Genomic DNA, 20,368 nt, shown 5'->3' on the forward strand with positions numbered 1-20,368 from the left:
TAAGTGCAAACAGGAAATTCAGTAAACAGCTCTAGGTTGTGCTCTAAATACAGTTACTAATGCAGAAATCAAATTTAACAAGCCAGAAAATGCTCAAAATAGGCAGCTATGCAGAAAAACTTGGCAAATAAACAGAGGAAAAATACTTAGTCTCAAAAGTGGCTCCATTCTTCTCTCAGCGTTTTCTCCTCTTGGTGGGTGCTTCACCAACAGCCAACAAGCCTGAAAAGACACCAAAACCATGAGGCAACCAGGTTTTAAGAGAGGAAGATGAAGGAGTTTTGGAATTGACCCAGAATGGCCAATAAAACTACAGTTTCAAGTCAGTAACCACTCCCACAGGGGCAGGCAGGCTGCTCAATGTTTTTCACTGCCACTGATCAACAGAGACTTTCCTTTAGCCCAAGCAAAAATGGCCTCACAGAAACTTACAAACAGTTCAAGAACAGCAAGCCTGTAACTGAACTTTTTTAAATCTCAGAAAAGTGGGAAAAAAGCAAGATTTTTTTTGTTTTTTTTTTGTTTTTTCAGAGATAGCAGAGGTTAACAAGTATCAGCAAGTTATAACAGTGCAGTAAATGACCCCACACAAGAGTGCTAGGCCAAAGACAGATAAAATGCAAGTTTTGAGAAAAAAACGATTTTAAAAATAAGTGCAAACAGGAAATTCAGTAAACAGCTCTAGGTTGTGCTCTAAATACAGTTACTAATGCAGAAATCAAATTTAACAAGCCAGAAAATGCTCAAAATAGGCGGCTATGCAGAAAAACTTAGCAAATAAACAGAGGAAAAATACTTAGTCTCAAAAGTGGCTCCTTTCTTCTGTCAGCATTTTCTCCTCTTGGTGGGTGCTTCACCAACAGCCAACAAGCCTGAAAAGATGCCAAAACCATGAGGCAACCAGGTTTTAAGACAGGAAGATGAGGAGTTTTGGAATTGACCCAGAATGGCCAATAAAACTACAGTTTCAAGTCAGTAACCACTCCCACAGGGGCAGGCAGGCTGCTCAATGTTTTTCACTGCCACTGATCAACAGAGAGACTTTCCTTTAGCCCAAGCAAAAAATGGCCTCACAGAAACTTACAAACAGTTCAAGAACAGCAAGCCTGTAACTGAACTTTTTAAAATCTCAGAAAAGTGGGAAAAAAGCAAGATTTTTTTTTTTGTTTTTTCAGAGATAACAGAGGTTAACAAGTATCAACAAGTTATAACAGTGCAGTAAATGACCCCACACAAGAATGCTAGGCCATAGACAGATAAAATGCAAGTTTTGAGAAAAAAAACGATTTTAAAAATAAGTGCAAACAGGATATTCAGTAAACAGCTCTAGGTTGTGCTCTAAATACAGTTACTAATGCAGAAATCAAATTTAACAAGCCAGAAAATGCTCAAAATAGGCAGCTATGCAGAAAAACTTAGCAAATAAACAGAGGAAAAATACTTAAAGTCTCAAAAGTGGCTCCATTCTTCTCTCAGCGTTTCTCCTCTTGGTGGGTGCTTCACCAACAGCCAACAAGCCTGAAAAGACACCATTACCATGAGGCAACCAGGTTTTAAGAGAGGAAGATGAAGGAGTTTTGGAATTGACCCAGAATGGCCAATAAAACTACAGTTTCAAGTCAGTAACCACTCCCACAGGGGCAGGCAGGCTGCTCAATGTTTTTCACTGCCACTGATCAACAGAGAGACTTTCCTTTAGCCCAAGCAAAAAATGGCCTCACAGAAACTTACAAACAGTTCAAGAACAGCAAGCCTGTAACTGAACTTTTTTAAATCTCAGAAAAGTGGGAAAAAACCAAGATTTTTTTTTTGTTTTTCAGAGATAGCAGAGGTTAACAAGTATCAACAAGTTATAACAGTGCAGTAAATGACCCCACACAAGGTGCTAGGCCAAAGACAGATAAAATGCAAGTTTTGAGAAAAAACAATTTTAAAAATAAGTGCAAACAGGAAATTCAGTAAACAGCTCTAGGTTGTGCTCTAAATACAGTTACTAATGCAGAAATCAAATTTAACAAGCCAGAAAATGCTCAAAATAGGCGGCTATGCAGAAAAACTTGGCAAATAAACAGAGGAAAAATACTTAAAGTCTCAAAAGTGGCTCCATTCTTCTCTCAGCGTTTTCTCCTCTTGGTGGGTGCTTCACCAACAGCCAACAAGCCTGAAAAGACACCAAAACCATGAGGCAACCAGGTTTTAAGAGAGAAAGATGAAGGAGTTTTGGAATTGACCCAGAATGGCCAATAAAACTACAGTTTCAAGTCAGTAACCACTCCCACAGGGGCAGGCAGGCTGCTCAATGATTTTCACTGCCACTGATCAACAGAGAGACTTTCCTTTAGCCCAAGCAAAAAATGGCCTCACAGAAACTTACAAACAGTTCAAGAACAGCAAGCCTGTTTTAAAAATAAGTGCAAACAGGATATTCAGTAAACAGCTCTAGGTTGTGCTCTAAATACAGTTACTAATGCAGAAATCAAATTTAACAAGCCAGAAAATGCTCAAAATAGGCAGCTATGCAGAAAAACTTAGCAAATAAACAGAGGAAAAATACTTAAAGTCTCAAAAGTGGCTCCATTCTTCTCTCAGCATTTCTCCTCTTGGTGGGTGCTTCACCAACAGCCAACAAGCCTGAAAAGACACCATTACCATGAGGCAACCAGGTTTTAAGAGAGGAAGATGAAGGAGTTTTGGAATTGACCCAGAATGGCCAATAAAACTACAGTTTCAAGTCAGTAACCACTCCCACAGGGCAGGCAGGCTGCTCAATGTTTTCACTGCCACTGATCAACAGAGACTAAAATGGCCTAACACAAACTTACATACAGTTCAAGTACAGCAAGCCTGTAACTGACTTTTTCAAATCTCTGAATTGTGGGAAAAACCAAGATTTTTTTTTGTTTTTTTTTCAGAGATAGCAGAGGTTAACAAGTATCAGCAAGTTATAACAGTGCAGTAAATGACCCCACACAAGAGTGCTAGGCCAAAGACAGATAAAATGCAAGTTTTGAGAAAAAAACAATTTTAAATAAGTGCAAACAGGAAATTCAGTAAACAGCTCTAGGTTGTGCTCTAAATACAGTTACTAATGCAGAAATCAAATTTAACAAGCCAGAAAATGCTCAAAATAGGCTATGCAGAAAAACTTGGCAAATAAACAGAGGAAAAATACTTAAAGTCTCGTAGACCTGTCAACATATATGTCAACATTTTGTAAAAGAATGCGAGTTGCCTATGCACATATTTCACAGAGAATGAAGACTGCTATCAATGTGGGTAAAACCTACAGCATATACACACTGTAAAAAAAAACTTTATACCTATGGCAGCCTGCAAGACATTGTATGAAAGTACTATAATGAAGCAACGCACAACAATTACCATCAATAACTCCTGTGTTATAGACAAGTTGTTTTACCCCATAATATGTAGTTGACTTGCTCATTTTTGGTTTAACTGTTTGTGTGGTGCAACATGTTCCTGATGTTAGTGTTTCTGTAATACCATAGGTATAGTGTTCAAATCTTGTTAAGGTGTCATCTACATGAAGGTTGGGAACATTGCTATGAATATTTTATTTGTTGAAATCCACAAAGTTGAGAATTCTTTATACCAAATGTTATCATTGCTATTCTTCTTCTACTACTTTTTTTTTGCTTCATCCTTTGCGCGACAGTTGGCATTGTGCATCAGTGCCAGTCATCAATGCCCTTTAGAGAATGACAGCGCCCATCCTATCGAAAGAAACTGAAAATTTAAATTTTAAATTGCACAGGCAAAGACATAGCCATTAGTCACACAAATGAAACTGGCAATGGTGTACCTTACTTAGTACTTTGGACATTACTGAATGCAGAAAATTTAAATTGTGTTATCACTTCCTGAATGGCTCTACGTGTTAATGAAGTATGTTCTGACTAGCAGCACAAGAGGTATAAAGTATGAATCCACATTACTGATAGTTTACTTTTATGTGGCATAATACATATGATCTTTGAATTCTTTATTTTACTCTAAATTACAAATACAATCTATAATGCTGATGTTGCAATATAATTATGCATTTTGGCTGCTAAAACCTGATAATGTGACCAGTGTCACATGCATTGCTCACATCATTAATTATAGTAATAACACATTTCTGCATGCATGCTGTGGAAATAATAGTACATGCGCAATACCAAGAGAAAATAAATGTAATAAGATTCCAAAACATGTTTGAACATTGCTTCAGTGCTGTATATTTATAATGATCAAGTGGACATCATCCTGGAATATGCTTGGTGGAGCATCACCTCCTTTACAGTCTATTGCCCTTTCCTTAATATTTGTTATCCCATAGGTACATAATGCTGTCATTTAAAAGAACAGCACATCACACATGGTCAACAGTTACATTGTTTCTTATTTTATGAATGACAGTTGGCATGGGGCACCATCAAAATTCTGGAATGACTGCAGACAAATGGCACTTCATGTCCTATAATACTTTGCAATATACTGTGCAAATACGCTTGTCTTCCACACATGTCAGGCAGCACTGAAAATAATTAAAAAATGAATTCAATGAGAAATTTTTCCACAGAAAAACATATTTGTCTTTAAAATTATTACTCCAATAAAGGAACACCATATAGTGCAACAGGTACAGGGTTGTTGGAAGTAGGTATATGTGCACTCATGTATAAATCTGTATCCCTCAACTTTCACCACTGGAATGTCAGCTTGGCTGAGACATTAATGGTATATAGAGTTCAGAACTTCATGTTCCTTTTTGCAATGGGTTTGACTTGAAGAGGGTATCAGTCTGTCATTCACAGATGATAAAAAATGTGACACAAATGCAATGTGTACTACTGTAACAAAATGTACATAAGTACAACATTGAATAACAACAATATCGCAGAGATGATATCATATATGAGTGTCACACTATTTGTGTTATGAATGCTATAGACATTCCAAGAGTACATGCACAGTGGTAGCAATATATCATTTGAAATGTAACTGAGATATCAATATTAATCAACATTTGCTGGAGTCACCGTGGAACATGCATATATACACTGATCAGCACACATGGCTAAGGCTTATTGCTGCATTTCTCACCTAAGCCAGCCATTGAATAAATAATAAATACATTCATTTAAATTTAGCCAGTTTCTGTGCTTTCTGTTGTGCAAATGCACTTTTCTAGCTTGTCTGCTCTTGCACACTGGCTGGTGCATGCAAGATCTGATTTGAACACCAATTCCCTGACATTTTTCTGAGATCTTTGAGAAGCAAAGTCAGGCACAAGCAATGGTGAGATCAGTGCTCCATTTAGAGCATAAAGGCGGTGTCAGGAGAAGTCAGAGATTTTTATAGGAGTCTTTATTAAACATTACAGATAAAGAGAGGGTAACTATACTGGGTCGCAGTACAAGGCTGACCCCTGGAATAGCTTAGCCATGGCTGTCACCCATGCAACTGGCATCCCACACACAGGTGAACAATGCAGTCACCATTATAGTAACTTCTGAAGTAAAAACCATGGCCTACTTAGCTGATGGGAGAAATATTATAGGACCCAAAACACACCTCAGTTGTGTAAGAATACTGGGCCTTAACCAGGTAATAAGCTACTATGACTTGGCAATATAAACAAACGTTCATTACTTTTTATTTCTTTTTTCTGTTATGTGTAGTTTCTGCAGAGACTGAAGGAAATATGAAGAAGAATCAGGAGAGACTGCAATGCCTCAGAGAGGCACAGGGTAAGTATGGGTTCGTGAATGCCTGATTGCCATTTCATAATATCACTGGTTGTACAAACAGGTTATCAAGTCTCCGGACATCAGTCCATAACTGTTTGACAGAGTAATACATGACTGCGCACACTCTACATATGCAGATTGTACAAATAGCTCATGCAACATTGCATTAGTCAATAGTGAAGTAAACACAGATGTCTATGAGTTTAAATCCAAACAACAAAAATTACTCTGTACGTCTTAATATTTATCATTCTGCAATCAATAAATTAGAATTTCATTTACTCAGTTTACATATACATTTAATGACATGTTCTGCATAAAGCAGCTTTTTTCCATAAAGTCACACATTTTTGCAATGTTTATAATGGCGAAGAGATTAACCTTTAATGAAAAGAATCCATAACCTGACAGTCATATGTGGATGTGAAAAATCTAAAAAATTATGTCAAATATGGAGTCTCTGTGATATATTACAATCACATGTCAGTTATATTTTCCTCTGTTGTCTCTCCCCCATCTCTCTTTTTTTGTATATAATTACATTTGGACTATCATTTCTATTGCAACATGACCACCAGCATAGGGAGCTAGACTGACCACAGTGTTTTGGACTGCCATCCCTCTATAGGTGGTTGTGTTGATGCCACCACAGGCTGCACAGTCACCCAGCACTTCTTGATAACAACCTGGCAGTGCTGCCTTTACAACACCTGCCCTACCTGCACTACCTGAATCAGGTAGTTCTGACCCATGGGCTGGTGCAGTGGTACCCAAAGGGAGAAGTGGTACCCACAGGGATTAATGCCAGTGGAGATTATATCACCCATGATCTGACAGGACTGGTGGAGGAGATCATGGAGAGGGGTCTTGGTACCAGCATCAGCCAAATGGAAAGGACCCTGGAGCAAATCACCAATTTATTGCACTGTCTGGCACTACCCCAGGTGTCTGGGACAGGAGACAGTGGTGACAGTTCTGAAGGTGAGGACTAGATTCTCACTGTATTCACGCTGGATGGGGATGCACCTCCAAGGTCTCCTCTTGTGTCCATCACCATCCCTCTCTGTCTTATATGTCCTGCATATCTACGCCTGCTACATAACTTACACCTCTTATTCATAAACACTCACCTCAACATTCCTCTCTCTCTCTCTCTCTCTCTCTCAAATAAAGGACACCTGTCTTACAAAAAATTTGCCACATACATAGAGCTCCACTTTGCATATGTGTGCATGACACTATTAATTTGGTCCAGTCGGTCACACAACATTACTAAGTTGCTCTTGCACATCCTTTCTGATGTGACTATCCAAATTTCTGAAATTCTTTGTAAAAATATAATCTTAGCTTGTGAAGAAGTAGATAGCTATGGTGCTCTCCCTCCATCATCTTGCACATTCCTTGCTTATTCCCCCACTGTTCTACCCACTGTTTGCTTCTCATTTTCACCACTGTCCTATCAACCTCATTTCACACCTTTAATCTGGTCAAAAATTAGATTCATACCCCACACAGATGGCCACAAATTTCCATTAAACAAAAATTTCTATGTCTGTACTCAGCATTTGCACAATGTTTGCCACCAAGCAGCACCTCCATGTAACAGTAACTACAGCCCTCTCCAATGGCAAAAAACTGATGAGTTTTTGTGTTTGGTCAAAATCTTATGGTGGTCCTAGCTCAGCTCTGCTTGGGTCTACAGCATGACAGAAAGCAATACTGATATCATTATGAAGAGACATTCATTATTATATGTATAATAGGCTGAATGATTTAATGTACTTATGAAATGGTGTTTCAATTTTCACTACTGTTGTGATGTCTAACCCACACATTGCCCTTTCCTTCATACATTTGTCATGGTCCTTTCAACTGTGTGACTTTTGCTAGCTGAAATGTGACTTTTTCTGTGATGTGCTCCAGTAATACGCAGGTCGATAGAGTGTCGAGTAAGATATGCAGATGTTCAAACCCAGCATTGTGTACACATTTTGTAACGGTTGTCTTTATTATACCATTTTACCTTGTGGAAAAGTGTATAGCTATGGTTCTTTCCCACCACCAGCCTGTTCATTCTTCAATAAATCCCCCCAGTGTCCTATCCTTTGCTTACTCCCTATTTTCAACATTGTCCTGAAAACCCCATTTCACAGTTATAATCATGTCAAAAATTAGACTCACATCCCATGCACATGGTCAGAACTGGCTTAAAAACAGAAATGTCTATGTCTGTACTCACCATTTGCCCAATATTTGGCATCAAGAGGCAAAGCCCACTGCTAATTCTGTCCAATGTTAAAAAAAAATCTAAAAAAATTATGTATGCACTAACACTTTGCCATTGGTCATGCAAATGACCTTTCTAGTTGTGCACTTCAGTAAGAGGTTGTGACAGTGGCCTCTATTAATTGTATATGATTTATTGGCTTATTGTAGAGTCCATTGTAATGCCATCTATCTACTTCTGTGTGTAAATGAGTGTCTTACATTACCCTTCCAAGAGTGTTCATTAAACTGGTAGAATTACAAACATATTTGCAGACTAGTTTTAATAAGTACAATGTAAATGTTTTGAATGCATGCTTAGGAATCACCTTGCACAATGTATATACATCACACAGACTTGTCAAAGATGTACACAAACACAAGACTTAAATGTGGTGATCTGGTGCCCAACAGTCAGGAAAGCATGGGTGGCAGTCCACAGTCCACTGGTTGACATTTGTGACTCTCATCCCTCACATAACTGTTCAATACACCTTAGTATGGCACACACATGTATCATTCCCTACCAGAAAAATTAATGTGAATTATGTGATGTATGACTTACTGTTACAGTGTGTTGTGATATTGTCTGTCAGACCACATTGTCCATTTCCCTAAACATATGTTGTGTAAACTACAACTGTGTGCTTTCTGAGACCTGTAATAAGACTTCTCCTGTGGTGTCAGTGGTTAATACACAGTTCTATAGCATGTGGACTTAGGGAGGTATTTGAATCCAGCAATGTACACATAGTATGAATGTGCTGGCACACAGTCTGAGGAAAAAGAAGTTATGTTCTTACCATAACGTTCCATCTGTGCTGTTTATCTTCATTCAGTCCTTACTGATGGGGTGTCAGTTCTGCCCTCTGAACCGAGTCAGCCTTATAACAAGCTTGTGCCAGCCAAAAAACTTTCCAGCTAAGCTTTTAGCCATAGTGTCCCTCTCCCTGTTACCTCAGATTGAGTTTGCCTGTGATAAGAAAGCAGAGGCTTCTTCTGAGCAGAAACCCTAAAAACAGGATAGGACCCAACCCGATCCTCCAGGTGCCTCTGGAGGAGGAAGGTGGGAGTGATGTATTGAATGAATGAAGATAAGCAACACAGATGGAATGTTATGGTAAGAACATAACTTCTTTATCTGATGTTGTTAATCTTCATTCATTCCTTAGTGATGGGACAGAGTCCCTAGCTACTTTACATCCTGGGAGGCCCTTATGGAAGAATGCTCCTGAGTACTATTGAACCAAAGGATGCTCTTCCCCTGGAGACCAAATCCAATTTGTAATGAGTAATAAAGGTATGGGGAGTAGACCAGGTTGTAGCTGCACAGATGTCATCCACTGAAGCCCTTGATTGAAAAGCTACAGAGGTTGCCATTGATCTTGTTGCGTGTGCTTTGACCTTGCCCGGTAGAGGAATGTTATTCTTTTGGTAAATGAAGGGTATGCAGTTTCTCAACCATTTAGATAAGGTTCTTTAGAGACAGGGTCCCCCAATTTCAGACCTGAGAAAGACAAACCACTGGTCTGATTTATGTACTGGTTCTGCTCTGTGTAGATAAAAATGCAATTGTCTATGTACGCCCAACAAATGGAGGCAGTATTCTCCTCTATTCGAATAGTTTGGAAAAAAGACAGGAAGGTCAATCATCTGGTTAATTGTCAATTCTGAGATAACTTTCGGAAGGAAGGAGGGGTTAGTCCGTAATGATACTCTGTCTGCATGAAAGATCATATAAGGGTGTTTGATACATAAGGCCTGAAGCTCAGATATTCATTTAGCTGAAGTTAAGGCTACTATGAACAGTGACTTTCAGGCCAAAAACTTCATATCACACAAATCCACAGGTTCAAAAGGTGGTTGTGTCAGAGATTGTACCATCAGCGTTAAATTCCAAGAGTCGATCGGTTCTTTGAAAGGTGGCCTGATGTGCGAGACCCCTTTTAAAAAGGTTTTGGACAGTTGATGGGAAATCAGGGATGAATCTTGGAAACCGTCGTGAAAGTTTGAAATTGCAGCTAAACAAACTTGAATTGTGGAGGCTGCTGCTTCTGACTGTAGAAGATTTGAGAGATAATTTAAAACCAAAGTAACAGGAGCTGAGCAAGGACCTAGTTTCTTTTGTTTGGACTAAATTAGAAATCTTTTCCATTTGTTGAGATAGATTTTCCTGGTGGATGGTTTATGTGAAGCCAGAAGAATATTACGTACAGGAGAGGAAAGGTTACTCTGCCTGGCTATTACCGGAAGTGAAGAAACCAAGCTGTCAGCTTGGGACTGGAAAGATTGGGATGCATCAACCCTTGTGGATGTAAGATCAGTTCTGGAGTTGGATCCAGAATCCAGGGCTGGCGTACTAGGTGAGGCCAAAGGGAGGGAAACCATACCTGTCATGGCCAGTAAGGGGCAATGAGGATTACCTTGCTTCTCAGATGAATGGTTTTCTTTAGAACAAGGGGAATCAAGGGGAAGGGGGGAAGGCATACAGAAGTACCGTGGGCCAATTGTGTATCACAGCATCCCTCAGAGATTCCCCCTATGGGGGGATTAGAGCAAAGTAGCTCCTGCATTTGTTGTTTAGTGTGGAGGCAAAAAGATCACAGCAGGGATGACCCCAGCAGCTGAAAATCTTCGCTCCCACAACTGGATTGAGGGACAACTTGTGAGGCATTAGGATACTTCTGCTCAACTTCTCTGCAACCATGTTGGAAACCCCTGGAATATGCATTCATATCAGAAAGCAGTCAGAAGCTATTGCCCATTGCCAAATTTTCATAGCCTCTCGACACAATGTGTAAGACTTGGTTCCCCCGTGTTTGTTGATGTACCAGACTGTTGACATGTTGTCGGATTGTATAGCAGTTTTCCCTGATGGGAGGGTGGACTGAAATGTTTGCAACGCTAGAAGCACTGTCCTCAGTTCTAGGACATTGATATGCAGATTGGCCTCTATGTCTGACCAAGTGCTTTGGACAGTCTCCCTCTGGTAAAGCCCCGCCACCCTATCAGGGAAGCGTCTGTGGTCACTATGGCCCTGGGCTGAGGAGGGCAGGAGGGGCAACTCCATAGTTCTTCGTCTGGCTTCATCCACCACATTAGATTCTGGTTGCATCACTGAGTTATATGTATCTGAAAGGACAATGGATGGTGCAAAGGATACCACTGTGTCAATAGGAGCCACTGGAGAATTCTCATGTGTAGTCTTGCTGAGGGCACTATGGTAATTGATTCTGCTGTGATGCTCAGGAGTTGAAGAACTGCCTGAGCAGGGACTAGGTTTTGACAGAGTATCACCCGGATCTGGGATCTTATCTTGTGTAATCTGTGGTCCGAAACAGGGACTAGGCAAGCCTCTGTATTGAAAATTGCCCCTATAAATTCCGAGGTTTGAGAGGGAATCAAGTTGCACTTTCCCCAGTTTATTGAGATACCCAGGGATTTTGCAAGTTTGACAGTGTAGTTTAGAGCTATTTCCAGTAGACGCTTGGTGGGGGCAGTGAGGAGCCAATTGTCTAAGTATAGAAACACCCGGAATCCTTGAAGTCTCAAGTGAGCTGTTACCACTGCTATGCACTTGGTGAACACTCTGGGGACTGTAGAGAGCCTGAAGGGCAGTGTGCAGAACTGGAAGTGATTGGCTCCTAGCTGGAAGTGATTGGCTCTTAGCTGGAAGTGATTGGCTCTTAGCTGGAAGTGAAGGAATCTTCTGGAGCACTTGTCCATCTTTATGTGGTAATACGCATCCTGAAGACCTATTGAGCACATCCAATCATCTTTCTCCAAGAACAGGATGATAGATTGAACCGTGACCATCCAGAGTTATTCTTGCTTGACAAATTTGTTCAGAATGCTGAGATTTAGAATCGGTCTCCAGTCCTCTGTCTTTTTTGGCACTAAAAAGAATCTTGAGTGAAATCCAGATCCTATCTGGTCTGGTGGGACTATCTGGAGGACTCTTTTTTTAAGCAGCTTTTGTATTTCATGAAATGCTGTTTCCCTTTGACTGTGTGGAATGTCAGGAATTTGTTTTGAAGACTTTGGGTAAAGACTGAATTGGATGTGATAACCTCTGGTTATGATCCACTGCACCCAATAATCTGTAGCTAATGTCAGCCAGGCAGAAAGGTGCAGGGAAAAATGTCCCCTGACTGCTTCCAGAGGAAAGCAATTGGGCCGCTCCTCAGGAGCACTGATAAGATTATCCAGAGAAAGAATTCTGGATCCCTGGTTACTTGGACCCCCTCTGCCTCTGTGAGGGAATCTTCCTGAAGAGTTACCCCCTCTTCCCTAGGGAGTGACCTCTCCACGTGTCACAGAAAGGACCCTGAGATTTCTTCTGCCACATCTTTCCACTCCTCTGTTTCCTCGAGTAGGGATGTTGAGGGGTGAAAAAATGTATGCCCATGGCAGACAGGGTCTTGCCATCCTTCTTACACCTGGCCAAAGTGTCTTTTACTTTTGGGCTGAAAAGTAAGAGGCTTCCACTGGAGCATTCAAAAAGGAAGACTTAAAGGGGTCTGCAAAGTCACAGAGGTACATCCAGGCGTGACGTCTCAGGACAACACCTGAACCACCACTCTAGCTGCTCCTTCAGTAGCGTGGGAAATCAAATGCATGGAGGGGTTGGATATGGATTCCAAGGTAGCAAGCTGCGAGGCAACCTTGTCACGTACCTCATCAGAGACTGCTTCTGCTAAGGTTTCAGAGAGTTCGGAGACTAAGTCTCTCTGAAGCCTAGTGAAATGTGGCAGGTAGTTCAAAGGCCTAACATCAAAGGTCAATGATGCAAAGACTCGCTTCCCTAACCTGTCCACTGCCCAGGACTCCCTGTGTGGGGGTTGGACAGTCTGGCTTTTCTCGGCAAGCTCCTTCTTAGTGGCAGCTGCCACCACCATAGCATCTACAGGAAGACCCTTGGACCAATGTGGATGTTGCTCGGGAGGGGACAAAAACTTGTCTAGTCTTTGTTGGATTGGTTAAATAGTATTAGGACTCTTCCATGCGCACTGCACAATGAGTTGGACCAGCTCATCTGCAGGTGGTGTCAACCAGGAAGTAGAGGACCAAGCACAAAAGGCCTGCAGGAATACGGACTCCTCGGAGGAGAGGTTGGAGGACTTCCAATCACCCCGCTGTTTTAAGATTTCTAAGATGTCTCCAAAGGAGACATCATCAGGGGGTGACTGTGGGGACCCTTCCCTTTCATTGTTGTCCATATCCTCAGTGAAGGACTCCTTAGGGGAGTCCATGTTCTTCCTCTTGCATGTCCTCTTACATGGTACCTCTTCAGTGGGAGTTTTTGATGAAGACTGCAAAGAGGGGGCACCCTGCCATAGGGTATTCTGAGGCTCTTGTGCTCAATATCCTGATATGGTGGTCTGTGTCAGCTGTGACTCAGAGGAAGGGCATATTTGGTGTTTGAACACCGATGGTTTGCCTACAGAGGCAAGAGCCCTCTCCATCGCCTGGAAAGCAGGTCCGCCTGAAGAGGAATGGGAGCCCAGAACCAAGATGGACAGCCTCAGAACTGGGAGTCACACCCTGCGCCAATGAACCCACTCCTAAAGATGGAACCCCAAGGGGACTTGGTACCATCAGGACTCCTGGAACCGTGGTAGACATCGCTGTAGAAAAAAATGGAGCAATACCAGGCACCCCAGAGCCCACAGTCCAGTCACGAACCTGGGGAAGACCTGGCTCTCAATGATTTGAAGGCAAAAGGGTTGGCTCTAGAGCCACAGTGAGATCCACCAGCAAAACCAAAGGCATGGGAACCATAAAGGGCATCAGCACTGAGAACTTCGAAGCCCACAAGGAAGAGAATAAGTTGGAGTCCTTGGAGATAGGCTCCCAAGTCCAGATGGGAAGGGAGTTTTGGCAGGTGTAGCAATCCCTCTGGCCATCAGCAGCTGATCCACAAGATGCACCATGTCTAATTCTAAGAGGCACCTGGTTGATCTAGTAGATATCCCTGATGGGGAGTCAGGACTTTCTAAGAAAGGGCTGAACTGTTGCCCCAAGAAAGGATCCACCATAGGGGAATATCAGGTCTGTGTAGAGTGGTCTATCAGCACCATTGTCTACGACTGGAAACCTGTATGGGAGGAATGTCAGTTATGGGTGCAGATGGAACAGACACTGTAGGCAAGCTCGGTGTCATGGATATGGTTGGTGCCATGATCGGTGTTGACATAAAAATCTTTAAAGATGGGACCAAGGCAGAAATTTGTAATGTAGGCAGTATCGGTGCTGTAGACATAGTTGGTGCCGTAACAAGCGCCAACAACTCAATTTTTGCAGATGGCACTGAAGATGGTGCCGTAGAACCCAATTTCAGCTCAGGAGCTGACAAAGTCAGTTCCAGTACTTTTTGCTTTGGTTCCTGCTTCTTATCACCCGAGGGTGAGGAAGGAACCGAATGTGGTCTCTTTTTATGGTCTTTTCTAGGAGGTGGCGAGCCCTCTGATGCAGAAATAGCCTCTGAGAATGGTGACTTAAGGAGGCCCTTCAAGAAAACTTATTTTTTCTTTCATTAAGGGTTTGAGAGCTGAATCCTTGGCAAATGGTAAAAGGAGGTTGAAGTGAAAGGTGAGGAACCCCCAAACAACATACACAAGACACATGCAAGTCACAATTTGGCATCTTGCGACCACACTAGTTGCACTGTTTGAAACCTGAAGTTCCTTTTTTCTCTGACATAGTGAACAAAAACAGTATATCCAAATTAACCACTAGTGAAGGTGGGGAAACCTGGCCTATGTTCAAGGAAAGATTGGCTCTCAGAGCACGTAAGATTCCAGAAAAGAATTCTGGATCCCTGGTTATTGGACCTCTGCCTCTGTAAGGGAATCTTCCTGAAGAGTTACCCTTCTAGGAGTGACCTCTCCACGTGTCACAGAAAGGACCCTGAGATTTCTTCTGCCACATCTTTCCACTCCTCTGTTTCCTCGAGTAGGGATGTTGAGGGGTGAAAAAATGTATGCCCATGGCAGACAGGGTCTTGCCATCCTTCTTACACTTGGCCAAAGCGTCTTTTACTTTTGGGCTGAAAAGTAAGAGGCTTCCACTGGAGCATTCAAAAAGGAAGACTTAAAGGGGTCTGCAAAGTCACAGAGGTACATCCAGGCGTGACGTCTCAGGACAACACCTGAACCACCGCTCTAGCTGCTCCTTCAGTAGTGTGGGAAATCAAATGCATGGAGGGGTTGGATATGGATTCCAAGGTAGCAAGCTGCAGGCAACCTTGTAGTACCTCATCAGAGACTGCTTCTGTAAGGTTTCAGAGTTGGAGACTAAGCTCTCTGAAGCCTAGTGAAATGTGGCAGGTAGTTCAAAGGCCTAACATCAAGGTCGATGATGCAAGACTGCTTCTAACCTGTCCACTGCCCAGGACTCCTGTGTGGGGGTTGGACAGTCTGGCTTTTCTCGGCAAGCTCCTTCTTAGTGGCAGCTGCACCCATAGCATCTACAGGAAGACCCTTGGACCAATGTGGATGTTGCTCGGGAGGGGACAAAAACTTGTCTGGTCTTTGTTGGATTGGTTAAATAGTATTAGGACTCTTCCATGCGCACTGCACAATGAGTTGGACCAGCTCATCTGCAGGTGGTGTCAACCAGGAAGTAGAGGACCAAGCACAAAAGGCCTGCAGGAATACGGACTCCTCGGAGGAGAGGTTGGAGGACTTCCAATCACCCCGCTGTTTTAAGATTTCTAAGATGTCTCCAAAGGAGACATCATCAGGGGGTGACTGTGGGGACCCTTCCCTTTCATTGTAGTCCATATCCTCAGTGAGGGATTCCTTAGGGGAGTCCATGTTCTTCCTCTTGCATGTCCTCTTACATGGTACTATTTCAGTGGGAGTTTTTGATGAAGACTGCAAAGAGGGGGCACCCTGCCATAGGGTATTATGAGGCTCTTGTGCTCAATATCCCGATGTGGTGGTCTGTGTCAGCTGTGACTCAGAGGAAGGGCATATTTGGTGTTTGAACACCGATGGTTTGCCTACAGAGGCAAGAGCCCTCTCCATCACCTGGAAAGCAGGTCCGCCTGAAGAGGAATGGGAGCCCAGAACCAAGATGGACAGCCTCAGAACTGGGAGTCACACCCTGTACCAATGAACCCACTCCTAAAGATGAAACCCCAAGGGGACTTGGTACCATCAGGAATCCTTGAACCCTGGTAGACATCGCTGTAGAAAAAAATGGAGCAATAACAGGCACCCCGGAGCCCACAGTCCAGTCACGAACCTGGGGAAGACCCGGCTCTCAATGATTTGAAGGCAAAAGGGTTGGCTCTAGAGCCACAGTGAGATCCACCAGCAAAACCAAAGGCATGGGAACCATAAAGGGCATCAGCGCTGAGAACTTCGAAGCCCACAAGGAGGAGAATAAGTTGGAGTCCTTGGAGATAGGCTCCCAAGTCCAGATGGGAAGGGAGTTTTGGCAGGTGTAGCAATCCCTCTGGCCATCAGCAGCTGATCCACAAGATGCACCATGTCTAATTCTAAGAGGCACCTGGTTGATCTAGTAGATATCCTGATGAGTCAGGATGTTCTAAGAAAGGGCTGAACTGTTGCCCCAAGAAAGGATCCACCATAGGAATATCAGGTCTGTGTAAATGGTCTATCAGCACCATTGTCTATGACTGGAAACCTGTATGGAGAATGTCAGTTATGGGTGCAGATGGAACAGACACTGTAGCAAGCTTGTCATGGATATGGTTGGTGCCATGATCGGTGTTGACATAAAAATCTTTAAAGATGGGACCAAGGCAGAAATTTGTAATGTAGGCAGTATCTGTAGACATATTGTGCTAACAAGCTCAACCTCAATTTTGCAGAGGCACTAAATGGTGCCAGAACCAATTTCAGCTAGGAGCTGACAAAGTCATTCAGTACTTCTTTGGTCCTGCTTCTTACACCCGAGGGTAGAAGACAATGCTCTTTAGGTTTCAGGATGGCACCTCTGATGCAGAAATAGCCTGGATGGTGCTAAGCCCTGTATGTCCAAATTAACCACTAGTGATATCTGCATTGCTTACTGTACTTATTTCCTTGTTTCACTTGAAAGAAAGTTACTGTTTGTCATTTGTCGTTTTTGCATTTAAGTTACCTGTAACACATTGCACTTAAGTTACCTGGCACTTGCTCGCTAAAGCAATTATATAAGTCAGCACTAAAAATTAAAAGCACTACACCCTCACTCCCCACTGGCCCTTGTTTTCAATTATTAAGGAATTCCCAATATTATTCTAGCATGTCCAAAGGTCAGTTGTCAATCTCCTCTCCGGTCCAGCTGGTGAATCTGGGAATCTTGAGGCAATGTTACAACTGCCTCATGTACACAGACAACCCTCTCCTCCTCCCAACAAATTCCAACACATGTGAGAGATGCAACCATATAGCCAAACTGGAGGCTAAGCTCTCTCAACTCAGTACTGGCATAACCAGTCAGGAGGAGAAGGAAACCACACTCACTACAATTCCAGTCTCACATAGACCTACCACGACAGCAAACCAAACACATAATCACACAAAAACATACTCGAGGCTCTAAATAAAGATCTGCCTAAGCAGCAGAGACCTCCAAAGCAGACACCCAAGCAACCGCTACCCCAAAACAAAACACGTGCAACACATATCTCACAAAGCCAGTGTGCCGAACAGTCACAGCCCTTAAGACTAAACAACACACCTGATACACTTGTAATAGGTGACTCTATCGTCAGGCACACTGATGTCCCGCTCACCAGGCTGAACAAGGAGAGGGTTACGGTGAGCAGCCTGTGGGCTCGGATCTGCCATATAACACAAGCACTCAGGTCACTCCAAGGCAAGTACAAATATGACTCAGTCATTGTCCATGCTGGTGTGAATGACCTGAGACGTACCTCCCTGGACTACATGAAAAGAGGCATAAAGGAGCTCTCTGAGCATGTGGCCCAGGCCGGTATGACCCTGACCTTGAGTAGAATCTTACCCTCACCAAGAATGATGCCACAATATGAAGACAAGATGATCAATTTCAACATTTGGCTTAAGTACTGGTGTCATTCAAAGGGGATCCAATGCCTGTCAGCTTGGGATGATATGCTCGACAAGCCATGCTTCGCTAGGGACGGCTTGCACCTGTCACCCCTGGGCTTTCGGATATTGGCAAAGGCTCTGCTACCCCATAGTGCCTTTTTAGGCAAGGCTCAAAAGACAAACCCACCTCCATAGGTATCACAAGGGATAAGAAACTAAGAGTAATGCTACTCAATGCCAGAAGTCTAAACCTCAAGATGCATGCACTCGAAACTCTCCTTAGCATGGAGAACATCGATATCTGTGCAGTAACAGAAACCTCGTTCAGGACTCCTGAGAGCACCCCAGCACTACCAGGTTATACCCCATACCATGCTTTTCGGCCCCAAAACTTGGCCCGGACCACAAAAGGAGGGAGTATCGATATTCATCAAAGATACCTACACCTCCAGGTTGGTGGCAAAGCACGAAGCATCAGAGACTATCCATGTGCAACTAACAGTGGGTAAAACTGCCTTCCAGTTTATAGCCTGCTACAGACCACCCTCCCAAACCCAGGAACCCCACTCGGCCTTCTGAGAACACTGGAAAATATGAAGGTCTCTCCAAACACCATTATATTGGGTGACTTCAACTACCCAAACATAGACTGGGAGCATTACTCTAGCTCCAACACCTAGCCCAAAGGTTCCTAGAATTTATAAACTCAAATGCTATGGAACAACTTGTTACCACTCCCACAAGAGGGAAAACATACTGGACCTGATCATCACCAACATGGGGACTCTATGCTCCAGACCAAAGTGTATCCCTCACTGGTAAGATCAGACCATAAACTAATCTCACTGGATATTCACATCCCGACCCACCCCTGCCCAGAAAACCACAGTGAAAAACTTCTCTAAAGCAAATTTCACATCCTCAAAACCGAGGTGGAATCCTTCAAAGCCCCGGGCCTGTGGAAAATGGCCCAGACCCAGAATCCTTTATAAGCATTCTATGAACACCTTCAGGAATGCATGGATCATCGATCCCAAATAAAACCAAGACCCAATCCTCCAAAGGCAGGCGTCCTGTCTGGTGGACCCCACCATAAACAAGCACCATTGTCTATGACTGGAAACCTGTATGGGAGGAATGTCAGTTATGGGTGCAGATGGAACAGACACTGTAGGCAAGCTCGGTGTCATGGATATGGTTGGTGCCATGATCGGTGTTGACATAAAAATCTTTAAAGATGGGACCAAGGCAGAAATTTGTAATGTAGGCAGTATCTGTGCTGCAGACATAGTTGGTGCAGTAACAAGCTCCAACAACTCAATTTTTGCAGATGGCACTGAAGATGGTGCCATAGAAGCCAATTTCAGCTCAGGAGCTGACAAAGTCAGTTCCAGTACTTTTTGCTTTGGTTCCTGCTTCTTATCACCCGAGGGTGAGGAAGGAACCGAATGTGGTCTCTTTTTACGGTCTTTTCTAGGAGGTGGCGAGCCCTCTGATGCAGAAATAGCCTCTGAGAATGGTGACTTAAGGAGGCCCTTCAAGAAAACTTATTTTTTCTTTCATTAAGGGTTTGAGAGCTGAATCCTTGGCAAATGGTAAAAGGAGGTTGAAGTGAAAGGTGAGGAACCCCCAAACAACATACACAAGACACATGCAAGTCACAATTTGGCATCTTGCGACCACACTAGTTGCACTGTTTGAAACCTGAAGTTCCTTTTTTCTCTGACATAGTGAACAAAAACAGTATATCCAAATTAACCACTAGTGATATCTGCATTGCTTACTGCACTTATTTCCTTGTTTCACTTGAAAGAAAGTTACTGTTTGTCATTTGTCGTTTTTGCATTTAAGTTACCTGTAACACATTGCACTTAAGTTACCTGGCACTTGCTCGCTAAAGCAATTATATAAGTCAGCACTAAAAATTAAAAGCACTACACCCTCACTCCCCACTGGCCCTTGTTTTCAATTATTAAGGAATTCCCAATATTATTCTAGCATGTCCAAAGGTCAGTTGTTAATCTCCTCTCCGGTCCAGCTGGTGAATCTGGGAATCTTGAGGCAATGTTACAACTGCCTCATGTACACAGAAAACCCTCTCCTCCTCCCAACAAATTCCAACACATGTGAGAGATGCAACCATATAGCCAAACTGGAGGCTAAGCTCTCTCAACTCAGTACTGGCATAACCAGTCAGGAGGAGAAGGAAACCACACTCACTACAATTCCAGTCTCACATAGAACTACCACTTACAGCAAACCAAACACATAATCACACAAAAACATACTGAGGCTCTAATAAAGATCTGCCTAAGCAGC

The sequence above is a fragment of the Protopterus annectens genome, chromosome 3.part0 (assembly GCF_019279795.1).
Source record: "Protopterus annectens isolate FY-2018-M chromosome 3.part0, PAN1.0, whole genome shotgun sequence".
Classification (NCBI taxonomy): domain Eukaryota; kingdom Metazoa; phylum Chordata; order Ceratodontiformes; family Protopteridae; genus Protopterus; species Protopterus annectens.